General features: G+C 37.8%; 2 protein-coding genes across 4 annotated transcripts in view; one reads left to right on the top strand and one right to left on the bottom strand.

Annotated features, from left to right (window-relative positions):
- LOC122567064 overlaps positions 1-16,843 on the bottom strand; it is a 76,506-nt gene extending 59,663 nt beyond the window's left edge. Inside the window, exon 1 of the transcript XR_006316688.1 lies at positions 16,376-16,843. The gene's annotated coding sequence lies outside the window, so the exon portion shown is untranslated. The remainder of the gene's footprint in view (positions 1-16,375) is intronic.
- A 535-nt stretch (positions 16,844-17,378) lies between these two features.
- Positions 17,379-21,489, top strand: part of LOC122566990 (rho GTPase-activating protein 7-like) — a 352,400-nt gene continuing 348,289 nt past the window's right edge. Inside the window, exon 1 of one of the 3 annotated variants that reach the window (XM_043725034.1) lies at positions 17,379-17,590. The gene's annotated coding sequence lies outside the window, so the exon portion shown is untranslated. Of the gene's footprint in view, positions 18,115-21,489 lie in introns of all 3 variants that reach the window. The other 2 variants (XM_043725023.1, XM_043725043.1) reach the window with 2 other exon arrangements.

Raw genomic sequence — 21,489 nt, 5'->3', positions numbered from 1 at the left:
ATATAACATTGACCGACCTGTCTCTACTATTGTTCTATTTTCTCTTTCTGCGATACCATTCTGTTCAGGAGTGTATGGGACGTTAGTCGTGTGCCTAATTCCCTGACTTCTTAAAAATTCTTTGACCTCTTTATTTTTGAATTCTTTCCCTCCATCACTATGAATTTCTTTGATCTTACTGTTAAATTCATTTTCGACTTCTAGGCAAAAAGTTTTTATCTTTTCGATTACCTCTGACTTATGTCGTAAGAAGTAAATCTTCGTGAATTCTGAAAAATCATCTTTAAACGTGAGAAAATACAGTTTCTTGCCTAATGATTCGACTTCCATAGGTCCACATACATCCGCGTAAATAATTTCGCGAGGTTTAGTCGCACGCTTGATTTTCTCGTGAAAACTCGATCTATGATGTTTCCCGTACGCGCAACCTTCACAGGAAAAGTTACTATCCTCTACGACTTTCATATTCGAATTCTTTAAAAAATTCTTAACGTGTCTAACGTTTTGATGACATAGCCGTTCGTGCCATAACTGTAGCGTGTCCGCGTTTGACTCCGCTCTATTGCTAAGATTGCAAACTGACGGTATAATAACTCGCATATCCACCTTATATAAATTTCCGAAAACAGAACCTCTTGCTATAATTTTCTGGTTTTGTAAAAACATACAATTTTTCCCTTCTTTTAAAATACAGATATCTATGCCTTTCCTTGCGAGAGCTCTAATGGAAAATAGGTTTCTTTTCATACCTGGGACATACAAGACATCGTTCATTGTACATGCTACCCACTTGCCGTCCACAAAAGTCTCTACCTTGATTTTTCCTTTGCCGCACGCATCCATGAACGTACCATTACCGATCTCTATCTTCACCGTGTTCTCGAATTTTTCGAAGACGCTGAACCACTCTTGTCGTCCTGTCATGTGATCCGTAGCTCCCGAGTCGATTATCCACACATCATGGTTTGCCGCTTGTATCGCCGAGGTGCTTCCTAATAGACAAATTCTGGGTTCCTGGTTGTCTCAACTGTTACTTCCTTTATTATTTTTAAAGCAATTTTTGCTGGTGTGGCCTTTCTTTTTGCATATAAAGCATCTAAAGCAATCCTTCTTTAGATGGCCAACTTTTCCACAGTTGAAACAACTCGGTCCTTGTTTCTCGTATTCACATTTGCTTGATTGCTTCTGCTGTTCCCTCCTATAATTGTTACTTGTTACCAGCGCCACCGATGTTTCCTGGTCGTCCTTCTTCCATCTGATTTCTTCCTCCATCAGTCTGGTACTAAGCCTGTCTAAGGTCTTCTTTTCTTCTTCCACCGAATCCCACGCACTGTGAAAATGGTCAAATTTATTTAGTAACGCCGATAAAATGCGCGTTATCAGCATTTTCTCGCCAATTTCACTACCAAAGGCTTTCATCTTTGCCGCTATCAGTTCCGTAAATTGTGAGAGACATTTTCAGATTCTTCCCTTTTAAAATCGAAGAACTGCTTCTGGACCATATTTAGATTCTCATCCGACTTCATGTCATATACTGTATTTAACTTCTTCTACATTTCATGTGCTGTTGTGCAACATAGAAGAAGATCCAACGGTTTCCTTCCTACTGAGGTCACGATTAATTTTCTCGCCAACCGATCTGCCTTCAAAAATTTTTGACGGGCGATTTCTTTCTCCGCACACACGTTGATCAGGTCGTCATCTTCCTCCAAAAGTGTACGCATGACAAAGCGCCACTGGAGCCAGTTTTCTTCGCCACGTAACATTTCGATCTTCGCACTTGCTGATTCCATTTTAGTACTATCACGTACTTTACTTAAGTACAACACTTTAACAATTTATTCACTTCACATTGCTACCTTATAATTTACAGCCCTGGACCCATAACCTGTTGAGGTTATTAGATGTATAATGAGAGAGACGCGTGGATAAATTATAAGGTAGAAAAATATATTTGAAATACGGAAGTGAAAAGCACAAAAAATTGAAATAATAATATGAGCTGGTCCAGATCCGCACGCTAGCAGTGTTACTCTATAACCGAAAATACCCGGAAGCCAAAGTCGCCTGTCGAATGTTTATGGTCTGCCTTCGTCGCAGTCTTTTGTCTATACGCTGTCGATGGCTTCAGTGCTTTAGAAAGCTAAAAAGACCAGATGTAGAGTTTTCTTAAAAGCGGTGACCTTCAACAATTTTAAACTCCACATTAATTAAACGTATTTTGTAAATAGTAAATAGAATAGAACATAATAGATTAGAGAATGAATATCGAAGTACAACGGCTAGCGATGTCTTAATATAATAATATAATAATGAGTCATTGTTAAAAACACTAAAAAATCTTTATTCTAAGATATGAAAAGAGAAGTAAAATTATAATTATAATTATTATTATTGTTCTTATTATTAATTAAACATATTTTATCTCCCCTGATCAATATAAATCCTTAAGCTCCTAGATCTTCCCTAACATCATATATATATATATATAGACAAACTAATCTACAAATAAATATATAACTAGTAAGTTATACTTGTTGAACGAAGGAAACTCGATATCTATCCTCCAAGTAGAGGCAAAATTTCTTTACGATAACCAACGATATCATATCCGAGACAAATACTGTTTTGTACACTGAGCGGCATACGTATAATGTAAGAAACAAGGCTGGAGTTCTTCGCGCCAAGAAAAGGACCCTATATATTTAGTCCATTGGACGTTTTACAGCTTCGCGGTACTATGTTTACGAGCGAGTAATACCTTAGCCGTTCGTTTTATCATATTATAATGATCCCTTTGCCGTGGAGGGATCCGCTTACCAGCCAACCCTCTCTCGACCTCGAGGACCAACCCTTGAAAACTGACCTTCCTGACCAACCCCACGTGCGCACAACACAATGGCCTCTTTATTAGAACTCACATACACGTCGATTTTCTGACCAGGGGACCATGCCACTTTCAGCTTTTCGAAACAATCGTACATGGTATTCGAAAACCACGATTTATTCATTACACAAATTCCATTAAGCAAATCAGCTCGTTAGAGCCGTTTGTGGTAAGTGTTGAAACATTAATCGCATTATTATTCAAATAAAGGAAACAGGCTGGTTTTATTGAGCTGTATAGTGCAGATGGAGTACGATGGTTGCTTTCAATAACTCACGTTTGCTGCTAATGAAACTTTCTGAACTAGATTGACAGCTTTTATTAGTTTCCTTTTCTGAAGGTAACCAATATTTTTAAATTTTATGCAGTAGTAGAATAATGATAAAATTAAAACAAAAATAAAATTGGAATTTGATAGAAGTTTTCTAGTAGGGAAATTTGTAAAGAAAGAAATGCCAGGAAAGTTATATCGGCAGTTTCTTTGAAAAATGGTGTAGATAACTATTGCAAGTATACTTTTTCCAGTTAGATGTAACGATATATTCTTGAAATGTGATCTCTCCCTTTTATTCTACTCTACGTTTTTTTTGGAGTAGGTTTCCTTAAATATTATACCAGCTGTTGGACAGGACACAGAGATAGGTACAGGGATAGATATCGAAGAAAGACTAACTGAAATAGAGATCCTTAATGGAAAAGTTATCAACAAGCAGATTTTTGACGCCGGCTTTTAGCTGAAACCAAACAGCTTAAATCAATAATCCCTTTATCAATAATACTAAAACATATAGAACACCTTAGAAACAATTGTATATATATATATATATATATCAAATTCGTGTTTACATGAAATCCTTTATACCCACAACAAGCATCAAACTGGAAGAAATGAATCAAAAACTTTTTGACAACTCAACCCATCATAAAATCGCAGTCCATAAATCTGTCATTCTCACCCTCAAACTTCATAACTATTATAAAAGCACAACAATATCACGAAATGAGAAACACGTTTTCCAAGTAAATCTTAAATCACGCGGGTAGCCCACAATTCTCTGGTGAGTAACCGCGAGAACAGCTCGACGGTTGGAAGCAACTGTTCGTTGAATGGAAAACCCGCGCGTTCTACGCTAACTGCTTGGCGATTTATCGCGATCACCAGTCTGTTTTTCAGCCAGCTTTATTAATTCCAGACCGCGAGACAATAGAACGAAATCTCGTCGACAGGCTGACGGCTCGCGGTCCACGAACAATGCTAGGATCGGCGACGTGCGGTGAATGTGGCAGCCAGGACACTTTGTCACGCAGAAATTGTCCACGCCGCGGTACACGATGGCGCCGTACAGAAAGAGGGATGCCCCGCCGCATATTTCTCGATGCGCGTCGTGCCGGAAATAATTTATCGGCCGTCGCGTCAATAAATAATTCGTACGCGCCGAGATGGTCGCGCGCTTCTTTAAGAAGCTGTAGACCGAACGTTAGGGTGTGACTCGGTGTGACGCACCGTGCCACGGACACCCGACAACAAAACGGTATTAAAATGCACGACGATGCACTGTCCCGACCCAAGGACGTGCCCTTTCGAGCTCCGTGTTTTTCCCTCCTTTTACGTCCCTGGGAAAGGTTCGTTGGAGAAGGCGGATAAGAGAGTAAAGGGGCTGCTTTGTTAGAAAATAATATGTCTGCATTATTTTTCGGTTTACTATTACTAAGGGTTGCTTTGTTACAAAATACTATAAACGTGAATTATCTTTTGAGGTGTTATTATTAAGAGTTGCTTTGTTACAAAATATGATAAGACTGAATTATTTTTTGAGGTCTTGCTATTGTTAACCTTCTGTTCGCGAGTTACGTAGAAATTGAGTTCTGTTTATTTTTTATTTCGTCGAAAACTTATTACGAAATCGAATTTTGTATGAATAATATTCTTATTTTTTTTCTTAAATCTTCATAAGTAAGCCATTAATAGGGAGTGTGTCAAATCTTTTTCTGGGGGGAGGGGGGGGGGGGCGCAGGTAAATGTTGAAAATGTTGTTTCATCGACCGAGAGATTTCTTTGTGAGAATGGAAGACGGTCGTTGCTAAATAATCGTCGAGGAGCAAAGATCAAAGGAGGCTTTGGTTGATAATTCGTCTGTTATCCTAGGTTCGATTTTTAGGTGGTTGAGAAGGGATAAGAATTGCCTGTTTGGACTATCCTCCTTTGTACGTTTCGGTTCCTAGAAATGCTACGGCGACGTTTGTTACTGTTGGAGAAAGTGGATTTTCTTGTGCTGTGATAATTTTAGATGGGTAATTTTGGATGTTGAAGGAGGTTTAAAAAGGGCAAGTACATTATGTGTAGCGTGTTCGAAACCTCTGTATAAAGGAACATGATACTGCGTTGCTACAAGCAAATAATAATTGTAGTACCATCTATGTAATTAAATTCACTATATCTACACCATTTAAAATTTTCGATCGATATGTTGACTTTTTACAAACAATAAAAATGTGCAGTTTTGTAAAGTAATTAAATATACGTCGTTATTACTGTGCTATTTAAAAAATGTGGACTTATAACCTAACACAATTTCTATCTCTCATTTGAAGTAGGATTACGACTTGTATACCATTTTCGCTTTAGTTGTTCAACACCCAATATTTCCTTGCGTACTTCACGCTATCTGAACTTGGGATTCCTAACGACGGATTCCTGACGAAGTTAGGCCACTCGTCGGCGATCGCTATCTTCTCAGACTCGCTGAAGACAGTCCTGGCGGCTGGCGGCGCTCGAAGACGCTCGCATGAAAAACTGTGACATGCACCGGCCAGACAACGGCGCACCTCTAAACACAGGCTAAAAGATAAAGAAAGGCTAAAGAACATAAAGGTGAGTATTCGTTGTTCTGTGGAGATAGAATGAAATGGGCGTCTACTACGCGTCCTCACAACTAGACTCGCATGTGGGTGGCAGACGAGCGACTTATATTATACAATACCTTTGTATTCATTGCTGAAAACTTTCTGCGTCTGCGTTATAATCCACATAAATCTGTATAAGATTCTTCTCCTTTTTGTTACTTATCCTCTTTGTTGAATCGATCGTACAAATTGTATTTTTATTCTTTTATGAGATGAATCCTTTTAAAGTTTAAAGTATGTACAATATACACAGGAAATGTATAAACTGACACGCGTTATTATATGAAAAACAAGCTCATTATTTTGTTGCCTAATCAACATACTATAACACAATATTTTTACATGTATGTTACACTGGTACTGTTTCTCGAGCGTAAATTATTTATAATCAACCGCATAACTTCCAACGAGAATTACACACTAAAATTTTATACTCCATGACACACAAATACCTCTGGCGTAATCTTGGTTTTTACCATCGAGTAAATTTTGGTCCTGTCAACGAACGGTTCGAGAATCCCCCGAAAACTAATCATACGGATTAAATACGTCGTATTTCATTCCCGATTCACCGGACGCGTCTCTTTAATGAAGAAAAAGAGCCGGTCGGAACTTTATTCCCCTTTTATTTTTCGGCTGATGCTCGAGAAGTGTCGCCGCCGTTGAAGCAAGAAAAGAGGGATGAAGATGCATCGTAAACGGAATTCTGTCCAGAAGGAGAAGGAGAAGGAGAAGATGAGAGGGAGGAAAAACATGCGATTTTGTCGTTCGCGGTTTTATTGTGTCGAGCGTGCCATTGCCGAAATATTTTCAGTCCGTGCATAAAAGGGAGTCTTTACGGGCTAAGTATACAGGCGAAGGTAGCCGAGGCAACTCGTTAACCCATTTCGAAGTGGGTGGAGGATAGGCTACACGACGATCGGGGAAAAGACGTAAATGCTTTATCGCTCCGTTTCGTGGAACTCCTTACTCAGTCTCGACAGCTTGACGAGGGAAAATGTACTTTAGCTTTCCTGCATCCCTTTTCCCGTTGGCTATCGTGCCACTTCTATTTCTGGAAGTTCTGTAAACCTCTCCTTTTGGTTTCCTTGGAAATTTCTGTACGATTTCAGCACGATTGCACGGCTACACACATTTCGACGATTCTTTCGGAAGAGAACCCGGTCCGCGGCCATTCTATTTACGTCCATCTTTCATAAAAGTTATACGCAGAATGACGCATTCTAGAGTGATTTATGTCGATATTATATGTAGTAAATGGACGAAGCATAAGTTGTACGATTTCATGACGGTTGTAACATGGATCAAACGAATTCTTTCTAGGTGATGGCGTTTCAAAGATTTAAACACGGTGTTCAATTTTTTTATGTAAATCTGACGTATATTGTTTTTGGACAGGATTATAGCAGGTACTATTTTGGATATAAATATATCATTTGAATTTCACGAGGGTTAACTTCCAATTTCACTTTTGTATGGAATCCATTAGCTATTTTCCTATCAATTTTCGTTGTATTCCATATACATACATATTTCCTCATCAAAATAGTACATCTTTGATAGTCATCTAATAACCCAGGATAAAACTCACCATTTACCATTGAAGAACTCTGTCTTACTTCAATTTTCCGTTTCATCGCGTTTCTCTTACTTTATTGAAGTAAATTTAAATTAAATTAAAAATTAAAAATAAATTTAAAGATTAATTTAAATTAAAGTAAGTGCTGTTAGTAAAACTTTACAAGTGATAAAACATTTTATTCAATATAAAACTGTACAATTTCGAAAGAGAGATTTGTATCTATAGCTTGAAGCTTCTCAATTCGCTAATACTACTAGTCGATAAATTATATTCTACAGGCACTTTCAACTACTATTTAAACGTCTATAAGCATAATTATTTATTAATGATAAATCTATAACCCGCGACTTGTGACATGTCAATTCACTAATATTATTTGTTAGTAAATTATTGCGCGCGAGTAAGCAGGTATTTCAAGCTATTATTTACACGGCTCTACTCACCAACGAACCGCCAATTCCGCGAAACTTCTCTCATCACTAGAGTCTCTTCTATGTCTCTTGGTTACCTGTGTGTCTCAGTTACATCGTGGTACCAGCTGTTTGCGTTGGTTCGCGGTTCTTTCGCGCCATTGCCGTTTTCCTCATAACGCGCGCCGGCGGCGGAACGAACGGTGATTTCCATTCGAGAAAATGTTCCCCTCGATGGCATCGAACCGGTTTAACGATGTTTTCCGTGCGGTAGTTAACGTCTCCCCTTCATAGATAGGCTCCTTTGCTTATGCACACGTCCGCATACCTGCGCAACGTTTATGCACGTTCTTATTGCGGCGTGGTGAACGCCGCCACGTCCCCCTGTGTCGCGTGCACACGCAAGCGCGCGGCCGTGCGGATAGAAGCGCAGCTGGCAAAACTAGGTAGCCTTGAGGGTCTCCGTTTTCTACCAGCGAATTCTATCCGGGCATCTGCATGCCAGCTACGTTCACCACGCCTCGTCCCGCGCCGTTTTTATTTAACAGAGAACTACTGACGTGTGTCATCGATTTGCATAGTCACTGTCGTGATACACACGCCTGGTTTCCGTTCGCGTAATCTTGTTTCCAGTCCCGTGGCAGGCCTCTTAGCTTGCGCTTCGACGCGCCAGCTCAACGCGATTAGGTACATTGTAGCCTCCCTAGTGATTTTTGAGAATATTTTATTCTATTCAATTTTGGAAGTTGTTTCTCGAGGTAATGATTCGAAAACTAGATTAAATCCTTTGCGAGTTATTGCGGAAACGGTGACTTTTTAATATGTCAAGGGAATATGGAACTTCTATCTTTTAATATAAGAAGATGACTGATTACGTGAATATTGAAAGTGATGACGTATTTTATGATATAGATGACTTGTTAAACAAGTGACGGTAAAGAAAAGCGAGCTTTCCAAGAAGTCGGTTTGAAATAGAAAGTTTGAAGCAGCGAATTATTAATTATTCAACTATTTAGAAAAGAAAATATTATTGCTTTCGCAGTTTTCCTAATTGCCTTTGCACATTGAGGGTCACAAATAAAGAGGGATAAAACAAAGGAGATTAACTTACATATGTAATGATTATTTAGAAGTTTACATAGCACTAACGAAGATTAACGAATAGTTTTAGTAAATTATAAAACAGTGTACAGTAAGATGAGTCAAGTTTGTGCGATCTATGTATATTTTATTATATCAAAAATGTTAGAACGTTCTAAACCAAACGTAATTGACTGAGATATCCACTTTTCACACAAACCACGGATTTTAATTAACATACCTATAAAACGTGTTTGTAAAGTAACATATATATTTACTGTCGATATTTTACGACCAAATAAATCTGGAACCTATGCTGTCCACAAACTTTTATTGGGTTGGTGTCTTTCGCAGAAAACTAACGAAGTTCATAATTGTACAGTTATACGAGTTAGTTGTTCCTGATCCTCAATTACGACAAAGTAAATAATCCGAAGAAAACAAATATTTTTCGCGAATTACATTATTATATCAACTTTCATTTCAAGGCTTAACGGGTCGTCGACTGTTCCTCTGCCGACGTCAGCCTACGTTATTATCAATTATCGTCTGAAAATAAGCTGAACCGCCGTACGCTGGATTGTAACACATACAAGTTTTGTTTATGCTGATAAAATACCAGTGATAACCGTAATGTGTTGCGACGTTCGCAGTCTGCATAATACTCTGTAATATTCAACATACAGCTGAGCAATTACAAAACTTTTATATTTAGAATTCCATATTTCCAATAAATTCTCATTCGTTTGCCAAAAATATCACAATAGTTTTCGAAATTGAATTTTAGATTAATTTACGATTATATTGAATTGAACTTATTGATTGTAATTGTGTTAAAATAGAATACTTGTTGCTATCTCCTTTCTTTGCATTTTTTCATGCTTCTTCGCAGCCTATATCGATTATTATTATTTTATGCAGTTGGTATGTTTGTTAAGTATATACTGTGCAAATGAATATTCTATCATTACGATTAGATAACAGTTATCTAAACGAACGCTTCTCTCTGTCACTCCGGCAACTATTTCAACTTCCTAATCATTTACAATATCTATTAGCTCATTAATTTATTGTAATAAATTCGACTATGATCTGATATGGATCGATATAATACAATAGTGGTTGGTAAAAAATGCGATGTAAAAGGAATCGTTTTACAAATGAACTGGTTGGATACTCGATCCTCCGGTTTGAAGTAAAGGGCGAAACGAGAGCATCGATCACATGTATTATATCAACAATGAAGAACTTTTTATAGAAAACCAATTCCTACGGAACACCCGCCATTTCACAATTTACTCGCATCGTAGAAATTCGATGCCACGTCCTAAAGGGGTGAAGGTACTCCAAGGAGGGAAAAATATTTCTATTGAATAAAATCGAAGGTTTCTGGTTTCGATACAATCGTAATTTAAACCTTGAAGCATGCTTTTCCCAGAATGGAACTTTTGTTAATTTATAATTTGTTTAAAGAATAACCCATCACTTCGTATAGGACAGTGAAAAAATTGTCGGTTGAAGAATTCATGTGTAGAAGACACAAGGAACCATTGAAATCATCATGATAAACCGTGTGAAAATCATTAGAAAAGAGTATCAGGCGACATCGAACTTAGGTTGGTTGATTCCGTGTAAATAACAATTCGATCTTTATCGGGGTACATAGTACGCGGGAGTTTACGAGGTCGCCAGTAATCGAAAAAGCAGCGATTCGTAGCGTTATGTAAATGATGAATTTCCCTTTGGTTCCCTTTAAATAATTTCGTTTACTTGAATTTGATTTACGTTATTAGACTTACGCACGGTAACGAGCAGCCTATTAAATGTTATTATATGTATGTTTATAATGTAATATATCGATTACAACAGCGAGAGAAATATCCGAATAAATGTAAATATTTAACAATGAAACCCTTGTTAGATACAAGTGTAAAACAATCGAATAAACTGCAGATGTGCCGCGGTTATCGGAAGCTTTTCTACAGAAATCACGTATACATAATTGGTTTATCAAGACTATTCGATAACTAGACGTGAGGAAATGTGTCATAAACAAAGAACTACACTTTGTACTTTTCACGCTGATTTCCTATTATAGACAAAGACTCCACCCGTCATCAGGAAAAAAACATTCTCAAAACTCTGATTTCTCACCACAAATTTCTCACTGCGATGATAATTAATTTAGTCATTAATAAACAACTACGATTTGCTTCAAAACCCATCAATCAATTTCTCTCATATGAGGAATATCACAAAAACTAAATTGGTCAACTTCACCGAGCTTTCTGAACAAGTCAGAATTGAACCAGTCTTCGTCATTCAAAAATTAGGAGAGCTTTTTTTCTTTTTATCCCTATTTTACCGTATCTTCGTTTAACTTTCATTCTTTTTACTTCAACTTCGGTCAAGCATTCTTCAAGAAACCAAAACTGGTCCTTTTAAATAAGGACATCAAAACGAAACGAAGATATCTGCACGAAACGCAAAGAAACTGAACGTAGAAGTGCCCATGGAAAATGATCACTTTCAGCTGTCAAGGGATTCGATAGTAGCAACAAGAGGCATCCTTATATTCAGCAGAACTGTTTATCGAGGACCCTGCGAAATGAAAAATTTAATGGCCACCGACTCACAAAAGCGAGGCTACATGTCAGTTTGTAAGGTCACGTTCGGCAAAGATTCGTTTTCGTGGTTATGGTGATGGTGCAAACCAGATAGTAGGTAGAAGCAGGCACGGAGATACAATCTTCCGGTAAAAGGAGAAAGAACCCCCCGGAGTGATTTTGAATCTATGGACCCTTTTAAGGTGTCCCTTCGCCGAGGCTTGTTCAGTTTGGCTTAACGTCGGAAACGCAGCAAACGATTATTATCCATGATAGTTCAGAAACTATTTAAAATACCATTACAACGTTTTTTTATGTTTCTTCTATTTTGGGAAATCATCAAGATTATTTAATCGTGGTCTATGTTTAGGTATAATGCAACGATAAGTGATAATTAATTGCAACTATTCAGGAAGGATCGGTATTAAAACTTTCCGGTCACCTCGAACAATCGGCAGATAGAACTCCGTGCCCCGTCGCATTATCTTCACACTTGGCTCCTCCGGATGCTGGTTTCCATTGTTTGCTGAATCTCAAGTCCGTGGAAAGAATGTCAGAGAGATAGGGAGCGACGAGTTAAGTTTGTGTCAGTCCCTGATTTAACGCCCGCATTTTCATTCGACACTTTCCACAATCGCGAAACGAGCAATGCTTCTCCCCCGTTACTCGTGATATTTGTCATTAATATTGGCTTTTTTGTGATATTCGACAATTCGATTATTTATAGTTCTATAAAAGAGTCGAAGTGTTGAACTGGAGAGTCCATTGCGTAGAAAAATCATAAAGCCGAAAGTACTTTGAACAATTAAAGAAACGTAGTATTGTATCATGGCTTCTTTCTTCCTATAGCAGTGATTTTCTTCAATCAAATGCTCTTATTCATAATAATCGTTGTTCCTTACTGGTTTGATATTAACCTTTCACAGATAATGATTGATTGAATTCTTTTTAAAGCAGTTTATTTAGTTATTTCAAATAATTAACTATTTCAATTCAGTGAGCTAAGTAGGGTTGGGCATAAACAATAAAATTTACCTATAAGGGTTAGATACAATAAATTAAGTAAAAAATTATGTTTAGAAATTACGTGATTGCGTAACATAATTTGGATAAGAAGAAAGTTTCAAGTTTAATAAGTACTAATCACTAATTTCTCACGTTTTATTAATATATACAAAAAAGGATTTCAAAATGGAAATTCGAAATACACTTCCCACGACCTACAACAGTCAGCATGAACGCTGAGCAAGCGGCGTGGTACACAGCAATAAAATAGTTAATACTCAATAAATCGTGTCAGTGACTTGCCTAGCAGTGTGTCATCAATCGGTCGGGTTCGGAGAGAATAAAAGGAGGCGAAGGGACCGGTTGCAGAAGGTGGGCACACACAATCACCGGTTCACGACCCCACTTTCGTTAACTGCTTTTAATTGCCCCGTAATTGAGATTAATGGAAAGGCATGCGGGCGTTCATGATATCACCCCTCAGCGAATTAAAATTAAACCATACGACTCCGAGCTGCAAAAGAAACCGCCGCGCTCGTTTGCTTTGAGTTCGTCACGCGATCCTCCGCGGTTCATGCAGACCAAAGAAATCGTTATAAAACATCACGCTATAAAGCTTCATCGTTTTGTCGTTCGTTTCGCAATTTCATGGCGTACAGTGCATGTAGCTGAAAAGATTCACGTACTGAGAAGATGGTCACTCGATATCCTCGTGTGATCCTTTTTTGCTAAAGTCTCATTCGGTATTGTGCAACGCGACGGTCTCTTCGTTGCATGTCGTGCGAATTGCCCCCGTTATTACTTCATCTAGTTCAGAATGCTAACAGCCAACTGCTTTTCGCGGGACGCAACTGCGTAATAAATTTTATTACGTATTACACGTTACACGCGAAAGTTATATGTCTGCTAGTTTTAATTCAGCCTATATTGAAGCTTTAATATCTTTAATAATAAATAAATAATTTTTAGATAATTTAACTGGATCCTATTGATTCGAATATTATGTAGAATATTGATAAGTCAGACTGTAGAGCAATGAGATTAAATTATTATGTATATGCTTAGTGTGAGTAAAATTTCTTTAGCGACTTTTTTTTATTAAGGGAAGTTCCAAAAATTTGATGTAACGAAGGATTGTATAACTTAATAAAAGAAAATGATCAGTACCCCAGAATGTCTTGCTCTAGAACAGTATAAATGTTGGAAATATTATAACCAGCGATTTACATTGTAACATGAAGTACATACAATGTATTACAACTTACAATAAACGTTGAAATACATATTCAACACGTTGAAGAACATAAAAAAATTTAGTCAAAAGAGTAAAAACACGAATTGTTCATGCGAGAAACGTTTTAGACCAGGTCTTACATAAAGCAAAACGAAATTCCACGAAGAGATTCACGTCGTCGGAATCGTCTCGCGAATATTACACATCTCAACTTTCCCATGAATACTACAAACGCTATCTTTTTATTATATCCATATCTGTCTACTAACACGTATGTTGCGTGGGTGTGCCCATCATTCCTTTGACTCGGACGAACCATACCGTCGCGTTGCTTCGTATAGTTCGTAGAGTTCGGGTGTCGCTTATTCCCTCTTTCTTCGCGTTCTTCTTAACGCGCCGACTGCCTTGAGGGTCCTTGAAATGGACCAAAATCTCCGTGGGTTTCATGACCATCAAGTGGCGCTAGGACCACCCGCAAATTACGCGTGCCATTAATTTTTAAAAATGAAACTCTATGATGCTGATTACTTCTGCTAATCTCATCCTTGATGGACATTCCGTGAAATATTTCAAAACATCTCAAAGGATAGTCATATAACGTATCTACACTAATTTTAATATAATTGGAAACAAAAAGAAAACATGAATAAATTAAAGAATTCGTATATAGTTTCACGAAAATATTCGACAATAAATCTGGAAATACATATATATATTTAGAAATTACAAGATATACATTGGTTTCCAATTTTATTAATATAATCATGGCAGTCGTGTCTCATTATAGTGCTAGCGAAATTTCAAAATGGTTTATATAACACACACAATACAAACATAAAAGTCTCCTATGATAAGCATTCGAATGCTTTTCACGAGCCAGGGTATATATGTAAATTGTTGAACAGAAATCGAATATTGCTCCATTCTACCTACATCCAACACTTCGTTAAAGTGAATGAGCAATAGTTCCCGATCCATTCCCGATTGTATTTTTAAACTTTCTCCGATAATCGAGAAAAAGAATAACCCTTTGAAACAAGTAACAATCATGTTTTGCACACAAAGATCGACCAACGCGTCAAATAGTACCAGACAAAGCTCAATCAACGCCCATAGACAATAACGCACACTAATTTAGAAAATGTATTCTAACATCGGTTCATTGGCCTGTTAAGTCGAAATCGCTCGAGTTAACGTGAATACAGGCTATTAGCACCAACACAGGTTTAAAGCGAAGTTACTCGAGTCCCGTGACCCCATGTTTCGCCTACGAAACATTGTGGAGTGCAAGGCGGGAACCCGTTCGAGTGGTAGACCGTGAGGCGACACATCGTGCCGTAGTCTATTCACTCGAGATAGGGAAACGACGTTGCATACGTGTATACAGAGACGGTATACGGAGAACGTAGGAAACAGCTGAGAGCGGAGAGAAGACGAGTGTTCCCCGGTATGATACATCCACGACGAAATTAATGTCCCAGGATTCTCGGTTCCAAGGACAGGGGCTTGTACGTTTCGAGGACGAAACATTCTATCGCAACAGTGCCACCAACATCCTTGCATTCCGCCGATCGACCGCGATACGATAAATTTTCCGCGGCTGTGCGATGTGCGGTGTCGGGAAGTACTGGTCGCGTTTAAGGTATTTCAACCTATCATGGAAATACGAGAGGGGCTACTTCAATCGCCGCTTAACTGTTTATTAAGCTACTACGCGATCTGAGCTTGATTCATATATTTCAAAGTATGATACTCTAACGTTACTTTGAGATTCGTAAAAAGTGCGAAACGTGAGTAAGTTTCTGTATAAATACAATAGAACTTGATTTATCTGACTATATAGTACAATATAGTAAATAGCATAAATGCTGAAACACTTATTTGAACAAAATTTTCATAAAATGGGCTTTTCTTGATTGTATCCACCTACATAAAAACTTTTTATTATTTGAACAAAAATTTATAGGTAGTACTGACTCATAATTGGCTAACACTAATTAACTGAACTTCTCTAGGATATATTTATACTATAGTTTAAAGGTTTAGAGGTAATTTCAGGAAGCACTATTTAATTTATCTAGTAAATGTTATCACAATTAATTATAACAGTTTGGAAGTACATGACTCATTGTTGAACATGATATAATTAACGTAACGAAATGTAAATTGTAAATGTAAATAAAACGGGTAGCAACCGAATATTTTTTTTTAATATGCTCAACGAAATTTAGTCAAATTTTTAATCACTTACCGAATTCAGCATCTGTAGACTATTTTTACTTACCGTCGAACACATCTACATAGGTTAACATAACATGTCAATGTAATATATTTCAACAATTACGACATATTTCAACAATTAATTACTACATGGCGATTCAGAAGTTGTATAACTGCATTATTCGGTATAACTGCAGAAGGTGTATAACTACATAACCAGATTTAAAATAAATCAAGATTTAAGACAAACTAAATTTGTTTTCTCGATAACTGAATATTTTAACCTAGGCGCATCATGTGCATTAATGTACAATATGTATACAGTATTGATCCTACACAGGTTAAGCCAAACAGGATTGCATTGCACAACTAACATGAACAAGTATTTGAATCTACAATCTATACCATAAAATAAATTTTCTCATCTAAATTAATTAGCTTGCTTACTTCCAGATGTAACGAAAAAATTTCAACAGCAGCCGGATAGAGCGCAATTGGAGGTTCGTCAACCTTGATGCATTCCAGCGTTGGGACTCCAAATACTTGAGAGGTTAAGTATACACCCGATTCAAGTTAAAAGAACGAAATGCATACTTCGTCACCAGAGAAAACTCAGACATATAAAACATCATGGTGCATGTCGAAAATCTGCGGAACTTCTTTCATCGATGAACACCCACGTCCGGGAATAACGTGCACTAATACCTTGATAACGTACGCGTCACGCATGTACTTATGCGTACACGGCAAAAGAACCGCGCGAGAGTTGCAGCAAGGGACGCATATACGTATCACATTGACGAGTTCCCGCCCGAGTCGGCGGTTGGTCGTTGCTTTGACAGCTCCTCGTCTCTTCCAGGTAGCGCGCGAGTGCAAGAAAGAGAGAAAGACTACAGAGAGGGGGTCGTGGCGACCAGGACAGAACGGAACGAGAGACAAGCGGATAAGGACGGAGATAAGGGAGCGTGGGAGAGAGATAGGCAGCGTGAGCGAGCGAAAAAGTGCGAAGGGAAAAAACGAGGGAACGAGGGGAGAAGATTATACAGAGGCACAGAGAGCCAGAAGAAGACGCATAGAAAACACGAAGGTACGAGAAGAAGAAAAGTGGCGGAAGGAAGCGAGCAAGAACCGTTGATACAAAGAGAGATTAAAGAAAGAAGAGAGGAAACGGTAAAAACGGTGGAAAGTAACAAATACCTAGATTGGAAAGGTGAGAGGGGGGACTAAGAAAAGTACGGGAAAAAAGAGGAACGAGCGGAAAGAGTAGCGGTAGAAAAGAAGAGGAAAGGCGGAAAAGGGACGGAGAAACCGCGTGTAAAGGAGGAACGCTGCAGGGGAGTGAAAGAGAGAGAAAGAAAGAGGGGTAGAGTTCTCGTATGGTCGGCTTGCCGCCTGCCGCGTAGTAGTAGCGTGCCGAGCGAGCAGCAAGCAGTGCTGAACGTCGTCGTCGTTTCTCAGTGTCGCCGCGGCGGTCGTGCCAGACGGTTCTCTTGTAGTAGTTTTTCGTGGTGCGCGCTCAACGTTCCGTTTCGTTTCGTTTTGTTCCGAGCGCGTCAATTTCGGTGCAACGTGCGACTTGTTTGGATTAAATTGGATTAACGTATACTCACACAAGGACGTGTCTCCAGAGGATTATCGATTCGGTGGCAGTCTCGTATCGCTGTAAGGAATCATCTAGGAAATCTTATAGGGAGAATAAATTTTTGAGCAGCTTGCCCAAGGATATCAATATTCAGTACTGTGTGACAGCAATTACAACTTTATTGGCGGTTCTCATTCTTCGTTGCGGTGTACTTGTCGTAGAAAGGATCAGAGTTTGAAACATGCGTGAACGAGGAAACACCGTACGAAACGAACGGCAGACGCGAGTTTGAAAAGTGTAACGACGCCAAACGCCACGTGCTACACAGGCGCCATCGCAGGCTGAATTTTGAATTTCGCGGGATACATACGGTGAAGTTTGGTTACTGTGGACGGTCCTAACGCGTTTTTCTCAGTGAAAAATCGTGGTTATTGGTGGTAATCTCTCTCGTGGCCGTGGAACACGGCGGGTGGCACATTGTAGCGTGTCTTGCGCCGCGTTTGTACAAGTGGATTTAACCTTGCGATCGAACACGTGGATGCACGCTGTTCTGTCGACGATGCCGTGATTCTGAGCGGCCAAGCTGTCTGCACGAAAATTCCAGGTTAAAAACATGTTTCGTCATTTTGACTTTCATCACTTTGACTGATGTGTTTGCCTAAGGGCTATATATGGTATTATGTATAAGTAGCGTGCTTAATTATTTCTGATTATTCATTGCTGTTCATAATTATTCGAACATTTGTGATTCTAATATATGTACATATTTCTTTTCTTGTATGAATTAGTAACTTTAGTATATTTAACATATGCATCCTCTAGAAATGTATTATAAAAACTGAACTTTTTCAAAACGATACAAGAAATCATTTTCTTTTTCTCATATGTTTGACTAAGGTTAATATTATAGAATATGCTCGTACTCTAAAATTCGAATATTTACGAACAGTAGACGGATTTCGAAATGTAAACAACAGTCGAGCGTCGTTTATTTTCATGTCAACTAGCAAAAATATAAACGGAAATGATATTTATTTATTATGGGATGATTTTATCAAATCATTCGACACTCACGTACGCTTTATGCATCGAGCTGTCAAAACTGGTTCTGTTGAGTGTCGAAAGTGAGGTGATAATCGTATTGATTTTGATGACTTATCCCAGACCTAACCTAGATTGTGAAACCATTTGTTTTAGAATATTTCCCACAAATCCATCGTGGATGCTTGTACTGCAATTTCAGCGTTATTTACGTTTGACGTTAGATGCTATTTCAGATCGTTATCCTAGATAACCATCGCTGTATTACTCTTATCGCTGGCTCCGTTATCATCTGACATTGGCGTTACATGAATATTACTATAACGATAAAATCGGTGTTATAAATTCAAAGTGACATAACTTGTTCATTAACCGGAACAAAGAACAGCTGTTAACAGCATTCTTTCGAGATCTATCTGAAATTGACAATGAAAATCTTTACGAATCAGATATTTATGATTGTCGTTACAGTAGTTACTTCACTTTCTTTATATGTAGATATCTAATAATCGGGGTTTACTTTAAAACACATTTATGAACCTTACAAAGGTAAACATTTAAGACTGTTTCCTTATTTTTTCTAAATATTTTTTGGGACCACTAATTATTAGAATTTTGAATGAATTTTAGATTCAAATATTATATTTATATTCTACGGGCTTTTAATGTTCCAAAATAATAATAATATTATAGGGGATAATGTAATAACAATAAAGAAAATAATACTATTTTAAAATATTAGATTAAAATGATTAGAACCAGAAAATAATATCAGAATATTTTTATTTAAAACAGTTTATATTGTATTTTATTTGTATTAGATATTATAATTTTAAAAGAAGTCAGCAATGAGTAAGCAGTAAGTTATTAGATAAGCACAATGCAAATGAACCTGTCGAATAATGTCGCTACTACTGTTAAGAAGAGTCCATTCGATTATCTAATACTGCTCATTATTGTTCGAACAATAGCTAATTTTAATTTTACTACAGTCGTATAATTATTCTTCATTGTCAAAACATGACTGTGTCGTTCGGTATCGTTATATTACGAAAATACGACGAAGTATGTTCAGTTTATGCGAAGCTTCCTCATTAGGTAGGTAGTTCATGCGTATTGACTCGTATTATCATTGATTTTAAAACGAACTCAATTTGCGTTAAAAATTACAATGATCGTTTGTTTCGTTGCCTTGAAGATATTTATTTAAAATATAGGTCATAATATCACATATTCTCTTTGAAAATAACGAGCATTAAGCTTTTTTACAATTCTTTATTATCAACATTCTCACGGCAATCCTCATATTTATACGTTAGAAATATTATTTGTTAATAGTTCATTATCATCATCATTAATTGTTCTAATATTTTGCAAATGTTTTGGACGAATATTTTACGTGCATTATATCGACTGCTATAATTCACCAAAGTTTATGCAGACTACATTTCAACAATTTAACGTATTCTGCTTCGAGAAAAAACAATCGATACTTCGCTTGATTGGGTTAACCTGAAAAAGATTGGAAAATAACCGCTCGTATCGACGGAATAAAAAGGATCGTGTTGTTTGCGACGCAGTCATCCGCGTGTAGCTTTCAAACGAGTCGAAGAGAGTTGCTGGCTGGTCGCTGTGTAGTGCGCAGCAGCGACAAACGGTAGTAGTGGTTCGTAATCGGTCGATTTATCGAACTGCCGATCGGTATCTGCCGACGAGTCGTTCGGCGAGTATGCGCGATTCTCGAAGGCGAAATCCTGATTACGATTCTGTTCAATGTCGCAATGACATCATCGAGGATCATCATCCTCTTGGAATTCCTTGCCGATTAAATCTGCACGCGTCAATTGTGACCCCTCGTATTGCCCGCCTATGATATGTACCCCTGGTTCCTACATTTTCCAACCACGAAAAGTTTACGTCCATAAAGATGAATAATCATTTTATGATTTAGATCTAATTAATTTAGATCTAATGTCATAAACGTAAAACAAATGTACATATTAAGTTTAACATTAAGTAAGACCTCGACATTTGTATTCAATAGTACTGTAAGATTAATTGATTTTAATATTAATACCTGTTCTTTGATGTGAAACTAAGACAATTAGAAACGCTAAAATGATTTACCTATAAAATTTACTTCTATAATAAATACAAAATTGTTTTCTATTATTTACACCATTATCAATGACAAGAATCGATATATGATCGAAACATTACCATTCAAAATGAAATTCCTTTTACGTTGTCAAACGGAAGCTCGTTGATTGAAACCGCGGTGCTCCTGTTGACCTCCCTTTCCGCCATCTATCGCTATTTATCGCTATTTATCGCGATCTATCAAACGTTTCGAACGAACCAGATACGGAGTCGACAAAAGGGTCTTGATGTCGACAAGAGTTCCGGTATCGTTGTAACGTACGGCCGTTCCTATTCCAACAGTGTTGTATTCCTTGTAGTATCGCATAGAAGGGGTTCACATAGTCGCACAGAAAGCGAATTGTCGTCGTGTCAACTGCGAATGATTGCGAAACTAAAAAATCCAGTGCCGCGACAATGGCGCGTAGCCGGTACTTCATCCGAGCCAGGGGACCGAGCTATTTTCTGCGAGTCAAAACACACGCGATGCCGATGAGCAAATTTTGCGAACGTGTCGTGCTTTTAATCAACGATAGACCGTGTTTAAGATTTCATAACACTCGCTATGCGATGTGTTCGTATGCTATTGTTCTCGATTATGGTATTGCAAAGACTCCGCATCGAAGTCGTAATTAGAGGAAGTTCTATGAATGGTTAAGTAAGACGGTGAGGAAATAACAGAGATAAAATTAGGCAAATTTTAATCGACCTTCTCGACGTATTTCGTAAGACTAGTGCAAAGTCGTGGTAAATAAGAGATCAGAGATGAAGGATTTATGTATCTTTACAGTATAGGCAG

Source organism: Bombus pyrosoma, linkage group LG1, assembly GCF_014825855.1.
Source record: "Bombus pyrosoma isolate SC7728 linkage group LG1, ASM1482585v1, whole genome shotgun sequence".
NCBI classification, from domain to species: domain Eukaryota; kingdom Metazoa; phylum Arthropoda; class Insecta; order Hymenoptera; family Apidae; genus Bombus; species Bombus pyrosoma.
This window is presented reverse-complemented; position numbering and strand designations above follow the sequence as displayed.